This window comes from Rhinolophus sinicus, linkage group LG18 (assembly GCF_036562045.2).
Source record: "Rhinolophus sinicus isolate RSC01 linkage group LG18, ASM3656204v1, whole genome shotgun sequence".
Classification (NCBI taxonomy): Eukaryota; Metazoa; Chordata; class Mammalia; order Chiroptera; family Rhinolophidae; genus Rhinolophus; species Rhinolophus sinicus.
The window spans coordinates 156,904-166,095 of NC_133767.1; the positions used below are offsets into that span (position 1 = coordinate 156,904).

At 53.2% G+C, this 9,192-nt stretch overlaps 1 protein-coding gene across 1 annotated transcript in view; it reads left to right on the forward strand.

The window, feature by feature from the left end:
• The window catches only part of NSMCE1 (NSE1 homolog, SMC5-SMC6 complex component), a 150,876-nt gene extending 145,771 nt beyond the window's left edge, over positions 1 to 5,105 (forward strand). The window contains exons 17-20 of the transcript XR_012493165.1: positions 2,606 to 2,748; positions 3,456 to 3,611; positions 4,136 to 4,255; positions 4,924 to 5,105. The gene's annotated coding sequence lies outside the window, so the exon portion shown is untranslated. The remainder of the gene's footprint in view (positions 1 to 2,605; positions 2,749 to 3,455; positions 3,612 to 4,135; positions 4,256 to 4,923) is intronic.
• The last annotated feature ends 4,087 nt before the right edge of the window (positions 5,106 to 9,192 follow it).

A 9,192-nucleotide genomic window follows, 5' to 3' on the forward strand; every position in this document is an offset into this window, starting at 1 on the left:
CACGGAGGACAGTGTGTGCAGGCCTACTGTGTGCGAGGCACTGGGCTCTGAGCTTCCTTTCACACAGGAGCCATTCACTTCAGGAGCCTTGGGCGAGGCCCATGCTTCCCGCGAGGAGCTGAAGCACAGACAGGGCCGGCCACCTGCCCAGTGTCGTACAGGAAGCAGCTGAGTCCGGCGCGCATCTCAGTCAGTGGGGCCCCAGAGCTCAGGCTCGTCCAGGCAGTGTCAGTGCAGCAGGGGTGCTCGCGGCTCTCGCTGCGCCCCGATACTAATGGCTTGGATGGCGTCGCTTAGGGAGACGTGTGAACAGAGACTAATGAGCACCCTGGAGCCTTCATTCCCTTCTTGTCGGGATGGGTGATGTCAGCAAAACTTCTTGCTTGGAAATATATTGTTTTGAACTTGGCAACCTGTAAGCTGGGTTGCCATGGTTACCAGAGCACCCTGGGGAATGATGAACACAAAGGGTGGGCTTGAAACACAAGCCCATCGCCTCCAGCCTCACCCTGAGCTGGTGACAGAGCCTCCTGCCCAGGGAACCCCACACACAGTCTCCATACACGGCCAGGCAGACAAGGTGCCCCAGCGATTTCGGTGTGGAGTGACTCCTGGTATTTATCGGGCACTTCATAAGGGTTACCTATTTAATCCTCCCCAAACCCTGCACGATACATGCTACTACGTTCCATTTCACAGGGGAAGCCAGACACGCAGCGAATTTCAAAGACATGCTCAGCGTCACACAGCCAGCAAACGGCAGTCTGGGCCTAGAGCCAGTGCACATACATAGGCCAGCCCTGCGAGAGCCACAGCTCAGGACAAGTCACAACAAACATCATCTGCGGGCCTCTAGATGGGACCGGAAGGGCCTGGGTTCCTGGAAGGGCCACAGAGGCTGGGGACGAGGACGACAGGGGTCACTGCACGGCTGTCGTGAAGCAAGCAGTCACCTGGAAGCAACAGGGACAGGGAGTCCTCCTTCCCACGTTCCCAGGCATCTGGCAGTTATGCCTTCAGGTGGCAGAGCCCCGCGCACGGTGCCAGGGTTCTAAGGGTCACTGTGTACCTGTTGGATTCGCCTTAGTTATTTAATACCAAGGTCCTCAGGCAGACCCACATCCCAATGCCTACGGGGTCCTGAGCTGGAGTGAGACGGGGGTGCTGAGCTGATGCGGGGGCACCCAGCTTCTTCTAGCAGGCAGCAGACCTCCCCACACAGCAGTTACTCAGAGTTGCCAGATCTGATCATTTCAGAAGTTGAGGATCTGGGTGGTTCTGTGAATCTCCGGATTATGAAATGTTACAATCTTTCAAAAAAAAAAAAAAAGAAAAGTAAGCTCTATGCAGGCAAAATGAAACCATTCTGTGGGCCCGACTCTAGCTGTGCTCGACCCGCACTAGTGTTTGAACACTGTGCTGGCTGAGCCCTGGTGGAGGCCTCTGGCCGAGCCGGGCTGGGCACCGGCCACACCGTGCCGAGGGGCCCTCCCTTTCACAGGTGGCAGTCTGGCGTTTTACAATCTGTGAACCGTGATCCATTAGTGCATCTTGAAATCGTTCAGCTGATGGCGACCAGCACTTAAAAATGATACAAAATAGAACACTCTGGAAAATATCAAAGCACTTTTATGTAACAGAGGCAGGGTTGATTTGTAGAACATGTGTTGGTATTACCGGTACTGTGAGTCGTATGATAAAACCGCCCAAAAGCTTAAGGATTCACTTTTCAGGGGAGATTACCCAGCTCAAGGCCAGAGGAGCTGCGCACGTTGCACTTGTGTGACCCCGGTGACAGTGTGTGTCAGTCACCGTCGCACAGGCTAAGGAGCCTGAGCTCTGCCACTGCCTCGCTGTGTGGCCTTGAGAACAGCGCCCGACCTCTCTGTGCGCGTTCCCTCATCTGTAACACAGAGGGTGAGGATTCAAAGACTCAATGCTTGGAAAGTACTCAGAACAGGCCAGGCACATGGCAGTGTCATGGCTGTGACTTGCTGCAGCATTTGTGTCATCCTGCCTCCAGACGCATTCACTGTGGTATCTGAGACAGGGCGTCCTCCTCCCTTCTTACGAGTGACAGGAGCTCCTTAGTTACAGGGACCTGCTTCGTTGTTTATCCTAAGTCGCCTGGTTTGTCAGCAGTAGGGCCCAGAGAGGGGCGGTTAATTGTAATGGACTTTCGTGGACGGCTGAGAACACCCTCCAGGGGCCGTCGGTCTCGTCATCACTGTTGGATCGTGGGGGTTCTAGGTCCCCACATCCGGCTCAGCTGAGGCTTTATGAATCCCTGCGGCCCGCCCTGCATTCCCCCAGGCAGCCATCCTCACACGCCCAACACCGTGAGGACGCCCCATTCTGCCATGTGGAGGTGGGGACACACGCGTGCACGAAGGCCCAGTGATGTGACCGAGGTCCTGCAAGGGGGGGGCATGAGGTGCGGGCATGTGCCTGGGGCCCTGGGATGACGGGCGGGAGAGAAGGCCACCTGCGGCCCCAGTGGCCAAAATCACAGTCTGGAGCTGGGTTCCGGGGTGTCCGTTATGGTGGGCAGCGGGGAGCCCTCCGGCAATCGGGGCTGTGTTTCTGCTGCACCCTACTGCTTTAGGTAACGCGAGTCCCAGCTCGGTGAACACAGCAGCGATTGTGTTTTGGCGATTTGCTGGCTGGATGACCATGGGCCGGGCATGTCTCCTCTCTGAGAATCCAGTGTTTCATCTGAGGAATGTGAGAAGCAACAGGTTCCAGCAGGTAGGGTAATTGTAAGGTTGAAGAGAACACAGGAAGAACACGTAACACAAACAAAAGCCACTGTCATCACAGAGGTGAGGTATTGGGACCTCTTTCCCCCCAACATTCCTCCTGGGTTTGTCAGCTGGTTGATTGTGCCTCCCTCCCTCCCACCCATGCATCCACCCAGCCCGTGGGTCACAAACTTTCTGTAAAAGGCCAGGTAGTAAATATTTCAGGCTTTGCAAACCATACAGTCTGCCATTGTGCCATGAAAGTCATCACAGCTGTGTAAATGAATGGGTGTGGCCATTGTCCAATAAAGTGTATTGATAAAGAATAGGTGGTGAGCGGCATTTGGCCCAGGAACCATAGTTGACCAGCCCCAGATCTATTCATCCATTCACTCAGAAAACATTTTTGTGTTTTACTTATGCCAAGTTAACGCAGACCCACAGGCCATGCCAAGGAGACCAGTTTCCCCTTTAAGTACAATGGAAGGCAGAGCGCTGTGAGCAGGGCATAAGGTCTGGCTTGCATTTTTTTTTAAAGGGCATTCTGGCTGCCACGTGGAGGAAGGGCGGGCTGTGGGCTGGGGCAGGAATAGAGGCTGGGACACCACGTCGGCTATGGTGACAGTCCTGGTGGCCTGGACTAGGGCATGGTGGGGGGAAGAAGCTGTGTGCCTGTGCCTCCCTGGCCGCTGACACGCCACTCTCTTGTTCCAGGTCCTTTTGGTCTGTGGGGAACACACTAGGGGTCAAGATGGGCACCTGCTGTATTCCCACTGCCAACTGGACCGCACTCCAGACCACTGCCTGCACCTGAATCTGACCCTTTGAAACCGCAGGCCCTGTGAGACCTACTTCTCCCAGGAGCTGGAGGTGGGTGACTGGGTCTGGGCTGCCTGCCCCATGGGAAGGTGACCTGACCTTCAGTTTTGCTCTCCTCAGTGGGTCCACCACCACCTCGGCAGCCCTGCCATCTAGTGGCCCTTATTAGAATTGCAGGCCGGTACCCCAGTGAGGTGGCACCTTTTGGGCCTGGCGGACCAGGGCTCTAATGGTGGGATTTCTGGTACCTGCTCTCCTCTTGTGGGGCTCTCCTGGCTGCAGCCCTGAGACCAAGCAGCTCCTCCCCTGCCCTAGCATTGAGCCCTTCCTATAACCGAGAGGGAGCAGCTGGACTGCCTGGGTTTGAATTCCAGCCTAGCCTCTTCCTAGCTGGCCTTCTCCTTCCCCTCAGTATGAGGTACAGACAGGGAGCTGATGCTCGCTGTTGGGCAGCTTCTGTGGGACCCTCTGTCGCCGCTGTTCTGCAGCCACGGGACGTGAGGCTCAGTCAGGCACAGCGCATGCTCCTTCCAGAAACTGCTCAGTGGTGGTGACGCTGCCCCTGCTGCCTGTAGGGAACAAGCCCCTGGATGTGGCCCAGGTGAGCAGCCACCGGGTGGAGAAGCTGCTGCGACTCCGGGAGCTGTCCGGGACCATCGAGCTCCAACTCCGCCTGCTGGAGGGCTGTTCTGACGGTGAGTCCTGCGAGAACCTGCGGAAGGGTGGTGAGTTTCCTAGTTAAATGCTATAATTTCTCAGGGGGCTCTGGGATAAAATAGCAGAACGATTTCTTGTGAGGAAATGAGCTCTCTGTCCATGGAGGTAATCATGGACAGCCCTCTGGTACCTCCTCTGGGATATCACCCAGTGAATTAGAAGTCCCTGAAAATACAATAACAGAAGTGTCTGAGGTCCCATGTTTAGCCACGGGGGAGAAGAAATGCTCTTCAGGTCCCTTTCAGATCAGAGCCCTTCACACATCTCTTAGAACATTTATCCCATTCACCTTCATACTTGGACAGTGAGGAAGTGAGAGAACAATTCTGAGAGTTGAAATCATCCAAAAAAGACCTAGCTGTGAGAAAAAAAACAAACAAAAAACCTGGTTGTGACTTCCAGCCGTGTGACTGTAGGCAAGTTCCTATGCATCTCCCAGACTCAGTTTTCAATCTGTAAAATGGGGGAATAACAGTATTTACCATCTCCTATGATGCATCTATTATATGTATAATTCATGATGAAGTCCTAACCTCCAGGACCTCAGGTTGTGACTGCATTTGGAGACAGGGCCTTTAAAGAGTCATTAGGTTCCACAAGGTCACATAGGTGGGCCCTAATCCAATCTGACTCGTGTCCTGAGCAGAAGAGGACACAGTAGACACTGTGGATGCACACACAGAGGAAAGATCACGGGAAGTCGCCGTGAGAAATGGCCGTCTGCAAGCCAAGGCGGAGGCCTCCGGAGAAACCGACCCTCTGGCACCTGGATCTTAGACTCCAGGCTTCAGAACTGTGGAAAAATAAATATCTGTTGTTTAAGCCACACCAGGTATATTTTGTTATGACAGCCCCAGGAGAAGAATTCACTTTCTCCAATGGTTGTGATGGGAATTCAGGGGTCAAAGTACATAAAGCACCTAGCAGGGTGAAGGCACTCAGTGGCCCCAGCATGTGCCGGTTTGCCTCCGCCCTGCAGTCTGTAGTGGTCTCAGTGCTTCCATAAGCTTCCGGAACTCCTTGAGAGCTTCTTGTTTCCGTCTTTGTACCCAGGCACAGTCAGGGCTCAGTACATGTTTGCTGACCTGAGCTGCAGATGCGCCATGCAGTGTGGTTACTTCCTAAAGCACAGGCGCTCCGGCCCTGTCCCTGTTATCAGCCCCCCCGAGTCCCACTCCAATGCCATTCGGATTTTCTCCCCACATCATGGAACCTCAGCCTTGAACAGGGTGAACTGTTCAAGGCTGGCAACGCTCTGCCTCCAGCCCGATGCTGGCGGACCTGGGGGACCCCCAGGCGGCGGCGGCGCCAAATGCAGCCGCCAGCACAGGACACAGTCTGGGCTTTACCTAGATGAGCCCTTCACCCCGTGGTTAGAGCTTCCGCCTTGCGTCCTCCCCTTCCCCACTCACCTGGAAAGCCGCAGCCTCCTTACACCCCAAGCACCCCCACCTCACCCCCCGCCCCGCTGGCTGCCTTCCTGGCCACGCCGCCCCCCGCCTGCCCACTAGTGACCAGTGCAGGCTTCCTTTGTCCTGCACCCAGCACGCCCTCCGCATCCCCACTCTAGGGAGGCTGCGCTCGCTCCGCGGGTCCAGCCTTTGGCTCCCGCTGCTCTGGCTGCGGATGGAAGGTCACTGCTCCAGCACAGGCCACACGCCCCTCACCCCGGTCACGGCATCTATGGCGACTGGCCTCTCCCCCAGGGCCCATTTCTTTTCTCTCCTTCAGGACCCGGTGAGGGCCGTCTGCAGTTTCTCTCTTCCCACCAGGTGCCCACACACCACAAAACAGTCCCCCGACTCACTGGGAACCGCCATGCAAATGCCAAGGACCGAGTCCCCGTGTCCCGCTGTCTCAGCAGCGTCTCGCGGTTGTCCACACTGTTGTCTCCCGTCTTTCGGACAACACGCTGGCCTGGTTTTCTTCCTGCAATGGCAGACACTCCCTCCCACTCTAACTGCTCCCATTTCATCAGCCTGATTTAAATGTTGGGACTCTTTTTCTATGGTCACTCACTCCCCATGATAATTGCATCCAATCTCGGTGGCGTTCAATTATGTTAATGACTCAACTAAACCTCCAGCCCGGATGCTCCCCTAATCTCCAAACACAGGTATCCAACTGCCTGACTTGAAATCTACAGTGCAGACCCAAGAGGCATCTCAAAATAAACGTCCAGACCCGAGCTGGTGATACTCTGCCGAAACCTGCTCCCTGACAACTGGTTCCGAGCTCAAGAACTGGCACCTCCTTAGATCAGGCCAGAAATTTGGTGTCTTTCTTGCTTCCTCTAGTTGAAATCCTATGAGCTTTACCTCCAAAGGGTAACCAGGACGTGGCGGCCCCCGGCTGCCTCCCACGCCACACCACTGTCGCGTTCGCTATACAGTAGGACTGTCCCCTCACTGGCCTCGGCTTCTGCTCGTCTCGCTTCTGTTTCTTCTCAATGCAGCAGCTACAGTGCTCTTGTTAAGACAGAAGTCAGAGCCATCACTTCGCTGCACAAAACCCTCCAATAGTTTTCCTTCTCAGAGTGGAAACAGAGTCCTTTGACCGACCTCCGAGCCCAACCTGAGGCGGCTCCTGTGGTCTCTCTCTGCCTGGGCATCAGGATATGCCCACCTCAGGGCCTTTACACTTGCTACTGACCGTTGCAGGGGAGAAAGTTTTCCTCTACCTTCTAGGTTCTTCTGGCTAGCCTAAGAATTAAATGGACACAAAACAAAAATGACTGAAGCAAGCAGCTTTTATACATTAAGACGCAGAAATAGTAAATGCGTGAGGATTCGACAGGATAAAGAAACTCAGGTCCGGGTGCTTCAATAGTAAGGACTTAAGTAGAGTTTGGGCTTGAGTAGTAAATTGGTAACAGGTAACCAGGTTGTTAATCTGGCGTCTCGTCCTGAGTCCCCTCTGCCTGGCGATAATCCTCTCCTTCCTCCTGGTGTGGGAAGGGGCCCGTTCCTGCCTTCAGAGGCACGGGAGGGTCAGAGGGCCTTTTTGGCACTGGCTGCTTTTAAAGTAAATTATTAAAAGTAAGCAATGTGCCACGTGGGTTGGCCTGCCTGAAATGTCCTTCCTCAGAAACCTAAGTGGTTGTCTCCTTCGCTTTCTTCTTTCTTCACAAAATCGAGTCTCCGATTCAGTGAAGCCCTCACTGACCATCTCATCCAAGACGTCAAACGTAACGTACTTTCTCCGCATCACACTGTCTTCCTTGCTTTATTTCTCGTGAGGACAGGGGATTTTGTCTCTTTGTCTCCTAGAACAGTGTCTGGGACACAGTGGAAGCGCAACAGCTCCTTGTATTTGAATGAACAAATTAACGCATTTCTCTCTTCTCTTGCACTTAAAAAAGCTGGGGCTTCCAGCCCACATAGGAGCTGCCTGGGAGTATTTCCAGGGTTGTAAACTGCTCACGTCATAATTACTTAAAAAAAAAAAAAAAAAAGAAACTCTACTGTAGCTAAAGGACAAGCTTTCAGCATCAGTGCAAAAAATTGGAACTTCTTTAGGTTTAAAGGAGCAGAAAACTGAATTTCCGATCAGAAGTCATAAGGAACACACAGGCCTCCCCGCATGACAAATGGCGCAGCGAGCAGGGTCTCCCTCACGACACATGGCATAGTCGGCAGGGTATGGTGCCGGCCAAAGCTCTCCAAAGGACGGTGGAGCAGTTTGTGCGTGTGAACACTCAGTCTCTGGAAGACCAGGAGGAGCAGCTGCCGGAGAGCTGGACCCCCGTGGAGGGGTGGGAGGACGTGGACGGTTCTCCCACCAGCACAGGAAAAGCCATGCAGCTGCTGGAGAGATGGAGCCCCGTGGAGAGGTGGAAAGATGTGGACGGTTCCCCAACCAGCACAGGCCGGAGAAAGCAAAGGTCGTTGCGGCCCTGTGGGCTAGGAGGTGCTTGCTGAGGCTGCCTGGATGCAGGACTTGTCCCAGGAGGAAAGGCTTGCTGAGTCCTCCATGGGAGATGCGGGTGAGGTCAAGGTCGTCCCTCACCCCCAGGACAGCCCTGGTGAATGACCGTGGACTATGGGGAATTGCCTTCCATCCCTAATTTGATGGATCACTTGACTCTTTGCTTGGGAACGTACCAAGTGATCATTTCTCAGTGATCTTATTTTATCATTAGATTCATAACAGTAAAGGATATAAAGACAATAGAGGTCGCACATTTAACTATGCGCCCCATGTACTCATTTTCTACTTGTTCTTTCATGATAAAAGTTAAAAAAAAAAAGGGCCTAAGTATCCAGGCGGGCCTGTGGCTCAGTGGTTGGAGCTCTGGCTCCTAATGCCCAGGCCGCCGGTTCGACTCCCGCACTGTTTGCACTAGCTTATTGTTGCTCTCAGTAAACATATTTCCATAATAATTTCCGTTTACAGAATGCTTTCACAATCACATCTCAGTGATCCTATTTTATCATTAGATTCATAACAGTAAAGGATATAAAGACAACAGAGGTCGCACATTTAAATATGAGCCCTATGTACTCATTTTCTGCTTGTTCTTTCATGATAAAAGTTAAAAAAAAAGGGCCCAAGTATCCGGGCGGGCCTGTGGCTCAGTGGTTGGAGCTCTGCCTCCTAATACTGAGGTTGCAGGTTCGATTCCAGCACCATTTGCAGTAGCTTATTGTTGCTCTCAGTAAACATATTTCCACAATAATTTCTGTTTACAGAATGCTTTCACAATCAGTTCTCAGTGACCCTATTTTATCATTAGAGTCATAACAGTAAAGGATATAAAGACAACAGAGGTCGCACACTTAAATAGGCACCCTCTGTACTCATTAGCTACTTGTTCTTTCATGATAAAAGTTAAAAAAAAAAGGGCCCAAGTATCCGGGCGGGCCTGTGGCTCAGTGGTCGGAGCTCCGGCTCCTGATGCCGAGGCTGCCGGTTC